At 35.6% G+C, this 16,329-nt stretch overlaps 1 long non-coding RNA gene across 1 annotated transcript in view; it reads right to left on the reverse strand.

Moving 5' to 3' along the window:
- Window positions 1-8,079: 8,079 nt before the first annotated feature.
- Window positions 8,080-16,329, reverse strand: part of LOC138110447 (uncharacterized) — a 283,040-nt gene continuing 274,790 nt past the window's right edge. Inside the window, exon 5 of the long non-coding RNA XR_011150931.1 lies at window positions 8,080-9,872. This is a non-coding gene — a long non-coding RNA (uncharacterized lncRNA). The remainder of the gene's footprint in view (window positions 9,873-16,329) is intronic.

A 16,329-nucleotide genomic window follows, 5' to 3' on the forward strand; every position in this document is an offset into this window, starting at 1 on the left:
TTTCTTGTAAATATTATTATGTATAATAGTATTTCTCAAGATAACAAGAAACGACATGGTATTCAAAATTCTATCATGAAAGCTCTCAAGTTTTGATGTCAATATTGCCCCACACATAAATAACAGATTTGGACTAGACTCAGACCACCTACAACTGCAGGCATGTCATCTCAAGTGACATAAAATACAGGATGGAAAAAGCTGTCTAATTTTGTCCTATATAAATAATTAGTAAATTGCATTAATGTAACAAGAATATTGAGCAGAATGAGCCATAATTTCATAATTTGTAATCACCGAATCATGTCAGATGCACATTGTGTGATGTTATATATCATCAACAGCTATGCTGCTTTATTTTCATGGAAACACAAAGGCAGATGAATAATATTTGCATTTTCTGAATTTAGCAGTCTGTTTTCTATACATTCAAAATCAAAGTACAAAAGCTTATGCAAGAGATGTCTTTTGTGATAGGAAAGAACCAATGACAAATTGAGAGCTGATGGATATTTATAGAGAGTAAAGCATTCTGAAATTTCCTGTGAGGAAAAGGTGTACTATAGTACTATCTTTATTTCTCATATTTACTACCTACTCAACAGACTCTTAAAAGACACACAGCTATAAAGGCCACTCTTCTATGACAGCACTCTCTAGTTTACACTCACTGATGATTTTCCCAGATCAAGAAAACTTTCCTGGTACTATTACAGTAAGAAAATGATGGAAAATAGCATATTTTGGGTTTTAGGTTCATTGTTGTTATCAAGCAATATTCACAAATCTTTGTGGCCTTCAAAGTTTACTTATACTTCATGTTTCCCTTCTAATCAACAGGTTCAGGTGATGCAAGTATCAGACGTAACTTTTCTTAGAGTGAAGATTTCAGACATGCTGCCCAATTCACAGTAAAGTGCTTTATTTTCAGTGGTGCATGGCTGTGGTTTTTGATTGCATGGAGTGCTATGAAATCAGTTTTTGTGATTTGTGAAGGGCACAGACAATCAAACCCAACTTTTATGTCATTACCACTGCATAAAAGCATATGTTCACTATAACATTCCAGAGCTGTAGGAAAGGCCAACGAAAAGAAAAACAATGTTTGATTGTTTACTCACCCCATTTATCCCACATTTATGTGGAATAGATAAAGCAGCTATAAAGGGGGTCCAGCAGCACAGCACATTTAACTCTTGCTGTTGAAAGTCTAAAGCACAATAGGCAAATATCAGAACCGTACAAAAATATATGTTGTTTCTTTTCCAGTACAGCCTATATCCCAAAACAAAGCAAAAAACAGAGTGGAAAATATTTAGGAATATGTATTAAGTTTATATGCAAATTTTTGTGTGTTTGTATTCTATTGCAGTTAAAAACCTGGCTTCACTTAGGCAGATAATCACTTCAATGTGAAACTTTTGACAAATAACTCCAAGATGTTCTTTAAAGTTTTGGTCTATTGTAGTGGGAGGTGGAATTGTTTATCATCTGTGCTAGTAACTACCTGGAAGTCTGCAGACTCCCTAGTTAATTGCATACTTAATTTCACTCCAATAACATAAATTGCATTTGGCTTTAGGCACAGGGAAAAATGCATGGTTACTACATAGGTATGGCATATATTTTCATGTCTGTCCTACAGATGATCTTTCACTCCGTTATGTTATGGATCTTTTACTCAATGTTATGGTTAACATGGGCAGTGGATATGATTTTTGACAAGTGCATCTTGACTTGGGATACACAGACTTTTTTCAGGCCAAGAATATGTAGAGCCATTTTCTAATTCAATACAGTACTTTATCTTTTAGCCAAAACTATTTATTAGCTTTGGCAAGGGACTTTAAATTATGTCCTCAGTCTATTATCCACTATTTGATACACAAGAAAGGATAGTTTTTTCTTAAACAAAGGCATATTAGCTTCTTTGTATCAAATAGATGTTTGCAAAATATATTTTTAATTAAAGCTTGCCACCTACAATTTATTAAAAATCCTTCAATCAATTGATGAACATAATTGTCAAGAATTGTGTTGAAAAGACAACCACAAAGCTAACTCAGGTGGAAGCAGCTTAAAAATGTAGATTAAAAGTTGCCATCAAATAGGCTGCCACTATAAATCATCTTCCTACAGTAAAAGAGGTTCACCCGAACAACAGTCTGTGTGTCTTGAGAATTTGGTTCGGGTGTCTGAAGATAAAATAACCACGTTGCTAAGGTAACAAGTGTTGGATTGTTTGGGTTTTTTCTTGGAAGAACAGGCATGTAAAATCAGTATAAAATAGACAAGTAATATCTTGATGCCTGAGGGCTTTCCTGATTTATGTATGGCACTTTTGATAGATGCTTGGTAATCATCTTTCACAGCTGATTACTCATTTCCTCATTTAGAGACTCCGTTAGAAACCAATTGTGTAAAATGGAGAAATAACTAAAGATTCAGAAGAAAGAGCAAAGTGGCCCATGCAGGCAGTGCTACAGTCCTGCTTGGCTGCTGCATCCTTGAGTAAATTGCTGAGCACTTTTGTCCAGGACATAGCAGAGAGAATGTCAGCACAAAGCGACTCATGTAGCAGGGAAATCTAAATCATTGCATAATTAAAATAAGGTAGAACTGTGAATATTACAAAACAACCACCCCAAAATATCTAATTCCATTTAAAAAGTGAATTACACTGGAATCTTTTCCCCTTTTGTATTTATTTTCTGTAGCTATGATATTTTATTTGCATGAATCTTCCTGAAAATTATATTGCAAATTGCATTATAATGGAAATCTCAGAGCCTAGAGAAAAGTTAGTTACCCTTAGCACCAAAATCACTATCCTAATATTTTGCTAATTAAATGAACTAGAGAAGAGATTTAATGATAAACACCTTACTTCGCATGCTAAAGACAGGTCAGGTCTGGGATCAGATGACATTAGCCTGCAGCAGTGCTGATGTCTCATTGTGAGGTTTTATTCAAAGAAGGCAGAGGCTGAAGTATTAGAGGTTTCCATTTTACCTAAAAGCAGGTGCCCTTTTCCACTACAGTCTTTTGTCCTTTGCTTCCTTCCTCCTATCCAGTGCCTTCCTCCTCCCAGAGAAAGAAGCATTAAATAAGGATTCATAGAAACTTGAATAACCTACATATTTGAATCAGACATTTATAGGAACAAATTTAGCTTTGGCTCTGAGGTTTTATTCCCTATAAATCCACTATTTGCACTTCTGATAAATTACCATTTTCCCATCTACTTTGAGGCAATTCAAAGCTGTATCTTTGGGAAGTGAGGTCAAAGACAGAAACACAATTCCAACCTGTCCACATGCATCATCACTGCAAAAGGAAGAGCTGCTTATAGTTTAATGAATAGTGTTCAGTGCTTTCCCAAGCTAATGAGCACCACTAGGTCACATTTTAGTACACGATTTGCTGTTGAGAAGCCTCTTTTGGCCAAGAGAGTCATTAGTAACATGGTAACAGGAGGTGACAGTGTGAAATGAGGGTGAAGGAGTGAGATACGATGGAAGTGGCAGCATCTCATTGTGCTGGAGTAGAGGCAGAGCAGAAGCTGTGTGAAGGGCTGACATGGACATGAAGAACAGATCACAGCATTGATGAGAAGAACTGAGGAATTAGATTGGGAGCTGTGTAGAGGAATGGAGTTTAAGAGGAAAGGACAGGTGGAAAAAGATGGGCAGAACACGGGTGGAAGATTGGTGAACAAGGAGTTTTATGCCAGGAGAAGGAACAAGTTGATAGCAAAGGGGTGTGAAAATCCTACATGCACAAAAGAGAGAGGCTGCTCTCTGAGCTGCAAGAAGGGCTGGGATAAGAGACCTTGGGACTTCACTTTGGTAACTCTAGAGCCATTCTCACTGTGACCCAGTTTGGCAGTGAACATCGTGTACAAACCTCCAGGCTTCTTTCATCATCCTCTCATTCAAGTCAAATGCATTCCTTTTGGCTGAAATTCTTTTCAACTGCAATGCACTGGGGCAAAACAGAATGACAGGGAATCACTGGGAAGGGAATTGAGATTGCAGCCTGATCTAAACCACTTGCACAATTACTTCATCCCAGTTTAGGAGCTTTCCATACTCCATAAAAAAATCATCTGCAATCAAACCCAACAATTTGAAACATTAAAATAATGAAGTACAAATATACTTCTGAATACATAAGATGTTTAAAAAGAATCATTTGAAAATGATGTCTTCATACAGCACACGTTGGTAGTCTACAAATTACGTCTACTACAGGAGTGAGGTAGCTTACCCCTTCACATGAAAAACAAGCCTTAAATTATACATAATTAACCCCAAAAATGTTTGCATGTTCTAAAGATTAGTTTGAGCACTGAAGATTTGTTTTTGCATTCTGAATAGAATATATCTATTTTCACTAGAACTTCACCTCCCTTTTTCAACTTCAGCTTCTTGAGATCTGTCAGACATGCATAAATAGTACATGAAAATTTAAAATACAGCATTTGAAGCTGTTGCAGACATTTTGAAAAAATACTGTAAAAACTGGTAGAAAAGAGGAAAACAGAAATATTTGATAACATGCCAAGCAACTGACCACCATATACTACTCACAGGTATTCTATCATAGTTCTAACAATTACTGTTATTATTTCTCATATTCTGTGATCATGTATTCAATAATTGTTCTCAAGAAAACAAACATGGAACAAAACATATCTATAACAGTTTATATTAAATGGTAGGTGTCTTGCACATCACTGAGTTTGTTCAACAAGCTCTCAAAAGCAGTGCCCAGTGTTCAAAGTACAATGTTGCACAATGCTCTTGTCCTCAGATATTAAGAAGTTATTTCATATAGGTCTTTTGAATGCCTTTTTCTTTGAAAATCATCCATTTTTCACTTCATGTCTCCTAAATAATCCTTCCACTAAAGAGTTCATTTAGCTCATTGACAGTTTTGATGCCATCTGAATAATTTTTTATTGTTTTTGAAAGGGAAAAATATTTTCAGGAGAATAAGCCTAATCAATTATATTGATAATGACAAATATTTTGTTTAACATTCAAACAACTTGAGATTTCCTGTTTGCTTGGTGACAGGATTTTGTTGTTTTAGAACCTATAATTAAAACCAAACCTTCATGGCCAAGTAGATGCACCAGTGGAAGACCTTGTCCCTGTACAGACACCCACCAGCTTATTCATAAGATGAAAATTAACTTCAGGTTTTTTTAGCTAATAGAATTGGTAATTACCAAAACCAAAACACAGTTCTGAACATTTGCTCTCCTGTTTCTTCTCCTTTTTTTTTGGCTATTACCTGGAACATTTACATTGCAACTGCCCCGGTACTGACTTCCCATCTGAAACCTTAATTATCATTAGCAATTATTTATGATATCAAAACATTATATTCTAATTTAAGGCTAGTAAAGTGCTATAGAAAGAAATACATGCTTATGAAACAAAGTTCCTTTTATTAAAACCATTTCAACACTTTTCAACAGCTACTGAAAATAAAAACCACTCCAATTAGAACACTGTGGATTCTTTAAGAAGCTTTGCAACAAGAAAAAGAAACTCTTCATTTAGGCTGATAGGGTAGTATGTTGCATACCATGCTTAAAATGCTGCACAGCAGAGAAATACTTGTCCATACATTATTTCTACTCTCCATTTGAATAGTGTCATAAGTTGACTTGAAAATGGTAACTCTGAACATATCACACAGCTGTTTCTAAGTAATTACTACACTTTTTTTCCTTCAGGGATAAACTGTGAAATGTAAATTATGTGGATACTTGCATGTTAAAAACCATACACAAGTTTCTAAAAGATGTTCTTCATGAATATTTGCATCATGCTGGCCTACTCCTCCAAGTACTTGAAGGACCCATCTCTAAACCAGGATGGGCTAAAACTTGTTGATTTGCTTACATTTCCTTTTTAAAAATCTTGTGACTCCAGGATACATGTGTACCCCGAAGAATTTTCAATGGGATTTCAAACCAGGTCTCCTGAGTGGGTGAACAGCTGCCAGCTGAGTGACTGGTCAGCCAGGCTCCAGTCTGTCTTAGCCTTTGCATTTGGGCTTTGGCTAAAGATACAGCTGATAAGAAATGAGTCTTCTCATACAAAATGAAGCAGGCTACCTTGGAACTGTCCCAATTCTCCAGAACTGCTTGGCTTCAGTTATATGCATCTGATCACAGAAATGTAAAAACAGTGAAATGACATTTCTTTCAGTCTTGAGGTTTATGGGGAGGGGGGAGAAGGGAGGGGAGGTAAGTTTTAAATGTCCCATCTATCAAAATAGCAGGAAGATTCTAAATTTTGAATAACCTTGATGCAGATGGAAAGCAATAAAACAGCTCCATCTGAAGTTTGAGAAGAAGCTTCACATTACCATCAGAGAGCTGACAAGAAGTGACAAACGTTCACTTCATCCTATAACCTGTTTAAAAACCAGAAGGGGACAAAATGCAATGTGTCTATCACAGGCATGCTGTTCAGGTTTCAAGTGGTAACTCATAATCTCAAATACAGAATTTTAAAATGAAAAAAACCTAGGTGTCTATTTCTATTAAAAGATGCAAACTCATTGTGATAGCCCTGTCATCCAGCCTTATCCCCAGCTCCCAAAACTTGCACAAAGAATGTTGCAATCAGCTTCTGGATGACACAAAATCTCTCAGGCCCTGACAGGCATAATCCTTTGGTAAAATAGGCTTCTTTACCTGTGATGCTATCACCTGTCAAAAGAAGTGATGTGATGCCACATCAAGGACAACATATAATATGATTCAGATATAGAATTTTAAGGAAAAAATATCTATTTTGTATGAGTAATCTGATTTTGAGATTTCTGACAAGTGCTGTCATTATTTGAAGTACTTATGACAAAGTACATAATTTGTCAATATAGTCAAGATATCTGCAAGGTGAGTAGTCAAAATAATTGTGATTAAACCACTTCCTAGTTACTGTTTAGATGATGATACAGTAAGAATGACAACACAATGCAGTTAGTGACATTTAGAACTCTTGGAAATATTTCAAATGTCTCTGTAGTCATGTATATGGAGAAATAGTTTTTGTTTAGATTTTGACATTACAAAGGTGTTTAGTACTGTTTCTTTCCCTTTGGTCCTGTCACTGAGAGTCTCAAGCCTTGCACAAGATGTCCCACTAGTCTAATATTACTGTTCTGTCCTGTGTATTTTCTAGAAGAGACATACAGCTCCTGCCATTGCTTTATATCCATCTGGGTCCTTTCATAGTGTCTCAAGATGATTGAAAAAATAGTATTATCTGATGTGGTTTACATCATTTTTCTGCAGGATTTCTGACAGTTCACTACATTTACCCATTTATTCCATACATGCATAGATTTTTAAGTAAAGAGAAGACCCCTCTATGATCATCCAGTTCATCCTCCTGCACAAAACAGAGCCCATAATTCAGGCTTCCAGATTAAAAAATGTTTTACAAGCAGAGCCTATCTTTAAAAAAAAAAAAAAAAAAAAAAAAAAAAAAAAAATCTGTTTTCTAGTTAATAACTTCAGGAATCAGCAACTCCGTCATATTACCACAAAAAGATCATGGAATGGCAGAATGGTTTGGGTTGGAAGTGACCTAAAAATTCATCCAGTTCCAGACTGGAACCTACCAGTTTCAACTTGATTTTGAAAATATGATGTCTGTTAATGGTCTCTCTTAATGACATATTTTATGTCATACGCATGTGATAAAGGATCTGTTTGATCTAATCACTTCCCACTTAAAGGCAAGCTTTAGAGCTCTCTCATAGTTAACTTCTCACACAGGGATAAATTACATTTGGCTTCACTATGTTGACAGTCTAGGTATTTTCAGAATTATATTTCTCAAGAGTACATTTTCACCTCTCCCCTCCCTCATTTAAGTATGGCAGAGCTTTTTATTCCTTGAGGCACGACTTTTCATTTTAATAAAGAAAAGAACTGAATCTTCTATGTGACAAACTTGCAAAATGATATAAACTTCTCCACTGAATTAAGACCTTCTTTCACACATACTATTTATTTCATTCAGCCTTTTAGAAGACTTTTTCCTCCGACCAAGCCATGAACACCATGCTTTTTATTACAGTATTTTTTCCAGTTCCTCCAGACTCTAATATAAAACAAAAATGACATTTCCACAAGGTTATAATCTGTTCTCTATTTTGAACACAGTCTTTGCTCCATAGCCTTACTAATGCTTTTAAATAGCTATTAATCAAGTTCTTATACATAGGACTGTCTGCTTCTGGGAAGTGCAAAAGATTGTGGCTGGAACTCTTCTGTTAGTTCAGTGTACAACCAGTATACCAATTAAAATAAAAGCTTTAAAAATGTATGTATGGACTCACATATTCATGTTCTACATGAGCAGTCTCCATCAGACACACTGATCCAAGCACAGCATTGTTTAACAGACCCTTGACACATTCAGTTCATTGATTGAGGATACTTATTGAATTCTGACGGTGCTGACAGACTCATGAGTCTGTAGAAGAAGTATGACCACCAGAATGCACCCTTGAACTTGGGAGGACAGCACACAATAGATCATTATAACACCTATTTGAGAGTCATTGTCTTCTGGTATTTTAATAACGCTGGTTAGTATTACAGTAAAAATAATGTGCTTGAACTTTGGAAAATGCCATTAAACTTGTGTGGCACCTTCAGAATTTCATCCTCTCCACCTAAAACTTATTATATGAGAAGACTGATTCATCTGTTGATTGGATTTTATACAGCTACGATAATTCTTTGCAGAGAAGGATGAAAAATACTCATCTCCAGAGCTTTCATGATCTAGCTAAACAAAAAACCAAAACAAAAAAGCATTCTAGTATCTCTTTAATTTCAAAATACTCAGAGGCTTATAGACCTGACATTTCTTAATCAGAGCAGAACTACTCTTTCAAGCCATCCAAATAACTCCTATTCTCTCTTTCAAATTGCAGGAAAAAAGGCCCAACAGTTAAACATTTTCAAAGCATTATGTAAACAGACCAGTCAGTACACAGCCAGAACAGACATCGGGGAGGAAGTTCTGAGCTCTTATCTCCTGCACTTGTATTCTTAGTTCTCGGATGATGGATCCCAAAACCTGTCTTGTGGTACCACGCTTAGAGATTCATGCTGTAGCTACTGTAGCTATTCAAGCATGACTGGGTGGCTACACAGAACCTTAATGAAAGTGGATCAATTCTGGTTGAGCTGAGATTTTTTTCTTACAAAGAGCTACTTTGTAAGACTGCCACAAGACTTGTAAGAATTTTTACATCTTTATATCAATTGAAATTGGACAATGTGTGAGGAAAATAGCATAACTGCAGTCTGAAAATGTCACACGAAGTAGTAAAGATCTTAGAGAGTGAACAACCTCTGTAGCTGAGGTAAGAATCTTTCCACTAAGATTTCCTGTTCAAAAGGGAACCTAAGAGGCAGTGATCAATCTGAATAGCATAGGTAACTCAGGGAGGGTGAGTATGAACAGTTACTTCAAGACTTTAGAATTGATCAGTACTCAGAAGCAACCAAAAAACTGACACACATGCTCATGAAGTGAACAATCATTTGCATTCTACAAGAACCCAAATTTCCAAAAGACATCACAATTCGGAGGTTTTGAGACAGGTGATGTTGAAGGTGAACACACAGGTGATCACAGCATGGCTGGCATTAGCAAGGCTCTTGAAACGTAGAACAGTGTTCCAAAAATACCCAAAGGCGGTAGAGGTTTTTTTAAGGCACAAAATAACTCCAATAACATAAAACCCAGTGTCATCTTATGTGAGCCTCTTCAGTCGATTCATGTTAGCAATCAGAGCTGCCTTGATGCTGTCTGAGCAAATGCCTAAACAGGAGTACAAAGGAACAACAAACCAAAAACATATGAGAACAGGAGATAGGATAACTATCAGGTAAATTGTAGCTAGAAACAATGATGAACTTCTATTAGAAAGGACAGAAAGAGAAAAGCAGAAAATATTGAATAATTCAGAAATATGTATGATATCTCAAAGTTCAAGAGTGAGAACCATGTATATCAAATGTGTTTCCATAAAGATAAAAAGGGAAAAAACCATTAGTAATGTCACAGTAGGAACTTATTTCTTATGATCTGCTCAGAAGAAAATAAAATACTTTCTTCTGGAAAAAAAATGAACAAACAAAAAACCCCAGAAGAAGCAAAGGCTGTGTGCTCCTAAAAGTAAATATTTTTGCCATGGTGTCTCTTGGAAAAGCACATCAGTAGCACACAGAACTGTCCACTTTGATGCCAAACCCAACTCTTAGAGGTACATGGAGAAAATCGGTCTTGGAAAGGCTACAGTACATTTGATTAGTGAGGAGGAACTAATTTCAGGATTTTAACAGCCAGCATGGCTGCTTCAGAATCTCTTTTGTGATCTAAAAATCAAAAAAGTATCCTTAGACTGAAACCCCAAACCTCTATTAAGATAGCTTGTTTAGTTGGTTTTATGTCAATATAAACAACAGACACAGAAATAATTTAAATAATTCTATTTATTTAAGTTGACAGATCAAACTTTTTAGAGTACCCTACTCCTGGAACCTCAATATCTGAAAACCTACTGAAAAAAGTAAAGGGCTAGAAGAATAGCAAAAAGAATAGCCAAAGAATTGATGGACTGCCTTCCTAACTTTGGAATCTATGAAGAGCAAAGAATTACACAACCACTTTATAAAATAATCAATCAGTATTTTTGAAGGTGTGCATAAATAGGCAACAGTCACTTGACAAGAAAAATTGAGTTAAACAGCTACCATTTTTATTTCTTGATATTTTAAATAACTTTCCATTTCAAACAAACATTTCTTGTAGGAAAAATTATAAAGCTGCTTATCTATTGGTAAGTTTTTCCAATAGCTAATTTACTCTCAGTATTTAATGTTATTTTATTTCTGCCCTAAATTTTCTGAACTTGAGCTTTCATTTCTAAGACATTTTTAATATATATATTTAAACCTTCCTCTGGTAGATTGAAGGCTCATCTGTTAGTAACTTTCTATTACACTGACATTTAGAGGAAAATCTGATCACCATATTGTATTTGACAAATACTTCAAAACTTACATTCTTGGATATTTCCTCTATGAATTACATTTTCTCTTTAATCTTTCTTTAATCATTCTTCATTCAACTCACTAAACTTCTCTATATTTTTTAACATTCATCCTCAATTGCAGACATTGGAAATGAACACAGTACAGGGATCAGTATTGACACAGAGAGTTCAAACAAGAACAAAAACCTATTAGAAGCCAGAACAACCAGGTGCCTGTTCTTGAAGCCCAGCATCATTAGAAACTCAAAGACACAAAGGAGTAAGAAAAGCTCATTTCCAATACAGATAGATTATATCCTATATGGGCAACATCCTTCACTAGTGAGGCATTTACAATATTTCCTTCTGTAAAAACCTCTAGCCAGTGACAGTAACTCCTGGTGACACCCTATCACTGGAAAGGCTAAAGTCCTGAACTGGGTGAACAGACATAATAAAGTCTTTCTCCTGCTTGCTGTTAATTCATCACCATCATTTCAAGAATATTGGTTAGGATTACAGCTGATTAATGCCTTATTTGTTGAGTTTAAATCACATAGGAAGTAGTTCAGATGACCATCTGGAAGTATGTTATTAAGGATGTGTCCACGAGTGGGCCAACAAAAGAGAAAAACAACATGAAACACAATAATTTGCAAATTTCTTTGAGAAGGGCTTTTAATTTTTTTTTTTTTAATTGGAGGGATGAAGAAGATGAGATTGTGAACTTTCACTTTCAAGTATCCAGCAAATTTTTAGCTTCCTTACAAGACCTTTTGTCTTGTTATTAGAAAATATTTTTACTTTAAAATGTTTTTTTTCTAATTAGTATATGTACTCCACTCATTTCTTCCTCCTGTACGCTTTTCAAAGCAAAGTGTAAATCTGTTGAAGTTTCATATAAAGTTTGCTTTATCTGGGGCTGCATCATGGGAGTACTAGTGGATCAGCTGAAATAAATTTGTTTAGTTTGAAATGAAATAAATTGTCAGGCCATGGCTTTTGGTTCTCTATCCTGGCCAACTAAGTAACGTGCATTTGCTGTACCCCCTTTTTTATACACAGAACCAATCTAGCATGAAGAGCTTTGAAGTCAGCCACTTACAGTACCTGAAAAGGAGTGCGCTTAAACTCTACTTATTTAATTATTAAACAGGTAGGGGCTGGTGTGCAAGCAAAAGGAAAAGAGGAATCAATGAATAGAGCAAGCTGGCAAGTGGATTTAGAAGATCAAATGCCCACCTTTTGTCCACAGAAAGTGCATACACAAACATAGGAGGAATGGAAATACCTCACTGGTCTAAACTGAATTGCCACCATTTTATTGTCATCTTTCAATCTTCCTTAAACTCTTTGGGAATCTGCAAATAACAGCAACTATATTCTGTTCATGACATTTTAGAAGAAGATTGATGTATACTCTTCTCCCATTCTAAATGCAGTGCTGGGATGCCACAACCCTTTGTGGGGCCATGATTTTCAAAAGTAGCATAGAAACAGTGCTGCAATCATTCAAAATTACACTGAGCTCTATAGTCCTCTATTACAGTAATTTTTCAATACTTCCCATCCCTACTTTTACAGCACAGTTGCACTCAGAAGATCATAACAGGCCTCAGATAATAGAAATAATACCGGTTATTGTAATCCCTCTGACACAAGCTTGCCTAGCAGTAGCCAGAGTAGCCTCCCATTAACTTTCCATTATACTTAGTGTCATTTTGCTATTGCTGTGCTATTACTCTCAACATGTCTCACTGCAAAAAACAGCCTCTCTATTTTATAGTGAGGTATCAGCTAAACATCAGTGAACATCCTTGTAAACAGGCAGGGGAGTGTGCAGGGACAAACTCAAGCACTAATTAGCAAGAAAACAGGCAAGACATTAAACAAGGAATCTCCTGCATAAAAGTGAATCCAACTGACCCCCTGGATTTCTATCAGTGATGAAGTATCTGGTGAAATAAAAATATTTCCTCACATGCAGACACTGATTGAGTTTTCTTTTTATATTCCTCTCCTGATAACTGATTAAGTAAATTTTATGTGTTTTCAGCTATGACAGGTTATAATCTCTAATATTGACTCAGTTGAATGGCCTCATCAGTAGAGCGGATTAGTTCATCACTCCATGTGTCACTTCTACCTGCTATGACATAATAAGGCCTTTTTTCTGGTGATGATTTAATGAGGGAAGCTCAGAAGTGCAGCATATATTTTTCATATTCAAATTCACTTGTAACCCAAAATATTTTTTTAAATAAGTGCTGGTTGATTGGTGAGTATATTTCCTAAATAATGTTTATATGCTGTGTGTAACAGCACAATGACAAATAGAAATGAAGGCTAAATCTCATTTTGAGAGAAATGCTTCTTTTAACAACCTGTAAGGCACTTTGAGCATCCTGTGAGATTATGCTGGTTTTAAAAATAAATTTAAAAAAAAGGATACTGGATCTGAATTCAAGAATTTACCTTCTTAGGTATTTTCGTTATCATAAACTAGCAGTTTTCATTAAAATCCAGATGGATTGGAAAGTAATAGATACAGCTTCTTACTTTATTCACATTGCATATTCCTCTCATATAACTTATTGATATGAAATCGTTGCAGTTTTGGTGGTAATGCTACGAAACAGTAGACTAGGAATGAAAATTTATTTTTGCAGCCTGAGAGGTCCACTCAAAAACATTTGTCTAGCACTCATTCAGCTTCATTTTTATACAGTTTCCCTCCATGGTCACTGCAAGCTACTAGCACATTATTCAAGCTGATGCCAACCTGATGTGAACATTCATGGGTTTGGTGGATTGGGAAACAATCACAATTTACATCAGCTGACAAGCAGTCAACAGAAATGGGCCTGTATTCATATAAAACCAAACTGTATAAATAATTTTTGCAATTAAGGAGAATACAAGTTGAAAATGTACACTTGCTGAAGAAATGTGGTATGTATTTATTCAGTCCACCTCACAGTGATGAAAGGCTGAGTTATCTATTTTAAATGGTGTATTTAACACTCAGATTTGTGATGGACATGGTATTGTGGATATAACATATTTTATTCTCATAAGACAGGAGTTCTTTGGGTCAAACCTATGTGCTTTTTGTACAGCAAGACTTTGAATATCATGGCCACTGCTAGAAATATATAAAAATGAATAATGCATTTTCCTTGGAAGAGACTTCAGGTAGAATGGGTTGAGAAATGTTATATAAAAAAACTAAATGCATAAATGCAAAGATACTTCAATCAAATTCTGCCCCTAAGCTTGACTCACCCAGGGAAAACAGGTATGAGAAAAATAAATACAGATCCTATGTATGTTTCAGGTTTAATTTTCCTTTTTGTTGCTGTATAGATAAACAACAAATTTAAATTGGAAGGTTCTTTTGATTACATGGAAGCAACTATGATGATAAATAACCATTCTCCAAATCTTAAGGAAAAAAGTTAGCTTGAAACACTTCTGTAGACTCACAGAGTTAGACTTTGAATTTAGATTTTGTCAAGCTGTATTCTTCATGAATGCAAGTTTCTATACTTGTATGCAAATCACATAGGTAGACAGTCACTGACCACTGACTTTTTATACTAATACTACTTATTTGTACCTACAGGTTGGCCAGAGAGGCTGTAAAATCTCTCTCTTTGGAGATATTTCAAAATCCATGTGGACATGGTCCTGAGTAATCTGCCTTGGTGGCCCTGCCTGAGCAGGGGGTTGGACCTGTGGAGGCTCCTTCCAATCTCACCCAGTCTCTTATTATGTGTATGGAAAGATGGCTTCATCTACAAAAATTATAGCTATTATTAAGATATCTAGTTATAGAGCCACATGATTTAGATAAATGTGGAGCATTAACTACAACGTTTGGTGATCGTCTAATAAAAATTGAAGATGTACCAAACCCCTGAAATACACTGAAAACACTGAATGCTATTTGAAGATTGTATATGGTAAGGATGGGGTAAATGTTTCCTTAAAGAAAGATCTCCCAGTTAGGCTGAAAGAGAACTTTCTTACATTGCCCATCTACATCACAGCAATTCATTTCACATTTGCATGTTCTCTTTGTCAAACTGTGATATTTTCCCCCCAAGTTTATTTTAGTCATTACATGATAGCATATAGTCATTTTGGTACGCAGATACGAAAACTAGGAACTTAAACTGGAAATAAAGTGTTAAAAACCTGGTTCATATCTAAATTTCATTGTTCAGTATGATATTTTGCTCCAGTCCATTCACCTTGCATGTGCCTCCCATTCCTCTCCCTCTGTAATTACCTTCACTGTTTATTGCACACAAGCCATTTCTGTTACTAATCCACACTATTTCCGCATGAGATATAGGAAACACAACAGCTGTTATTGATCTATATTTCAGTAAAGTATTTAATGTTATGCCTCAAGGGAAAATATTAGCAAAATGTTATAAGGTAGATCCAGAAATTATTACAACTGGAAAGGAACAAGATAGTGAGAAAAGAAAAATCCTGAGCTTAGAAAATGTTAAAAATATTTTATTCCTCGAGGTTCAGTTTGGACCCATCTTGTAAAACATACTCACTGTAAAAGAGGATTCTTTTTAATAAAAATAAAGAATGTTCTTGCCAATTGTGATGATGGAAGAAATTCAGGCTATTTCATGAATGCAGAAAAGCTCAGGATACCATACAAAAGAACTGCATATCCTTGAGGACTCATGTAACACAAACAGAATGGAGTTCAGTAGTGCAGCAAATGCAAGGCTAGAGAATCGGAAACTATTAGCAAAAGTATGCTCTAGAGTTGAAAGAACACAAAATAGAAAATATGAAAAAATCAAATGTTTGGCACTGGGATTCGGAGTGAGATGACCAAGTGCAATGCTGGGACATATCAGTCAGTGAGAAGACTTAAAGAAGCACAACAGACATACAGAAATATTAGTGCTATTCAGTCTGCACTCCTCTGTGGAATACATCCTATATATTCAAAGAGTAGTACTGCAAACTGAAACTAGATTCAGAGATGAGTTCTCCGAATGATCAAGAAAATGGACTCTTAGAGCAAAGATGACCAGCCTCTTGTTTTTACCCCAGCAAAACCAAGGCTGAGTGTGAAAGGCAGATTCACTTTGAAGGGAATCTGAAATCCCAACTAGAAACTCAAAGCACAACTGGGTTTCATAGAAGAAGAGTTCAGGAGACACCTTTTTACACAGTTTGATGCTTGTAACAGAAAATTTCTGT

The sequence above is a fragment of the Aphelocoma coerulescens genome, chromosome 4A, assembly GCF_041296385.1.
Source record: "Aphelocoma coerulescens isolate FSJ_1873_10779 chromosome 4A, UR_Acoe_1.0, whole genome shotgun sequence".
Lineage (NCBI taxonomy): Eukaryota > Metazoa > Chordata > Aves > Passeriformes > Corvidae > Aphelocoma > Aphelocoma coerulescens.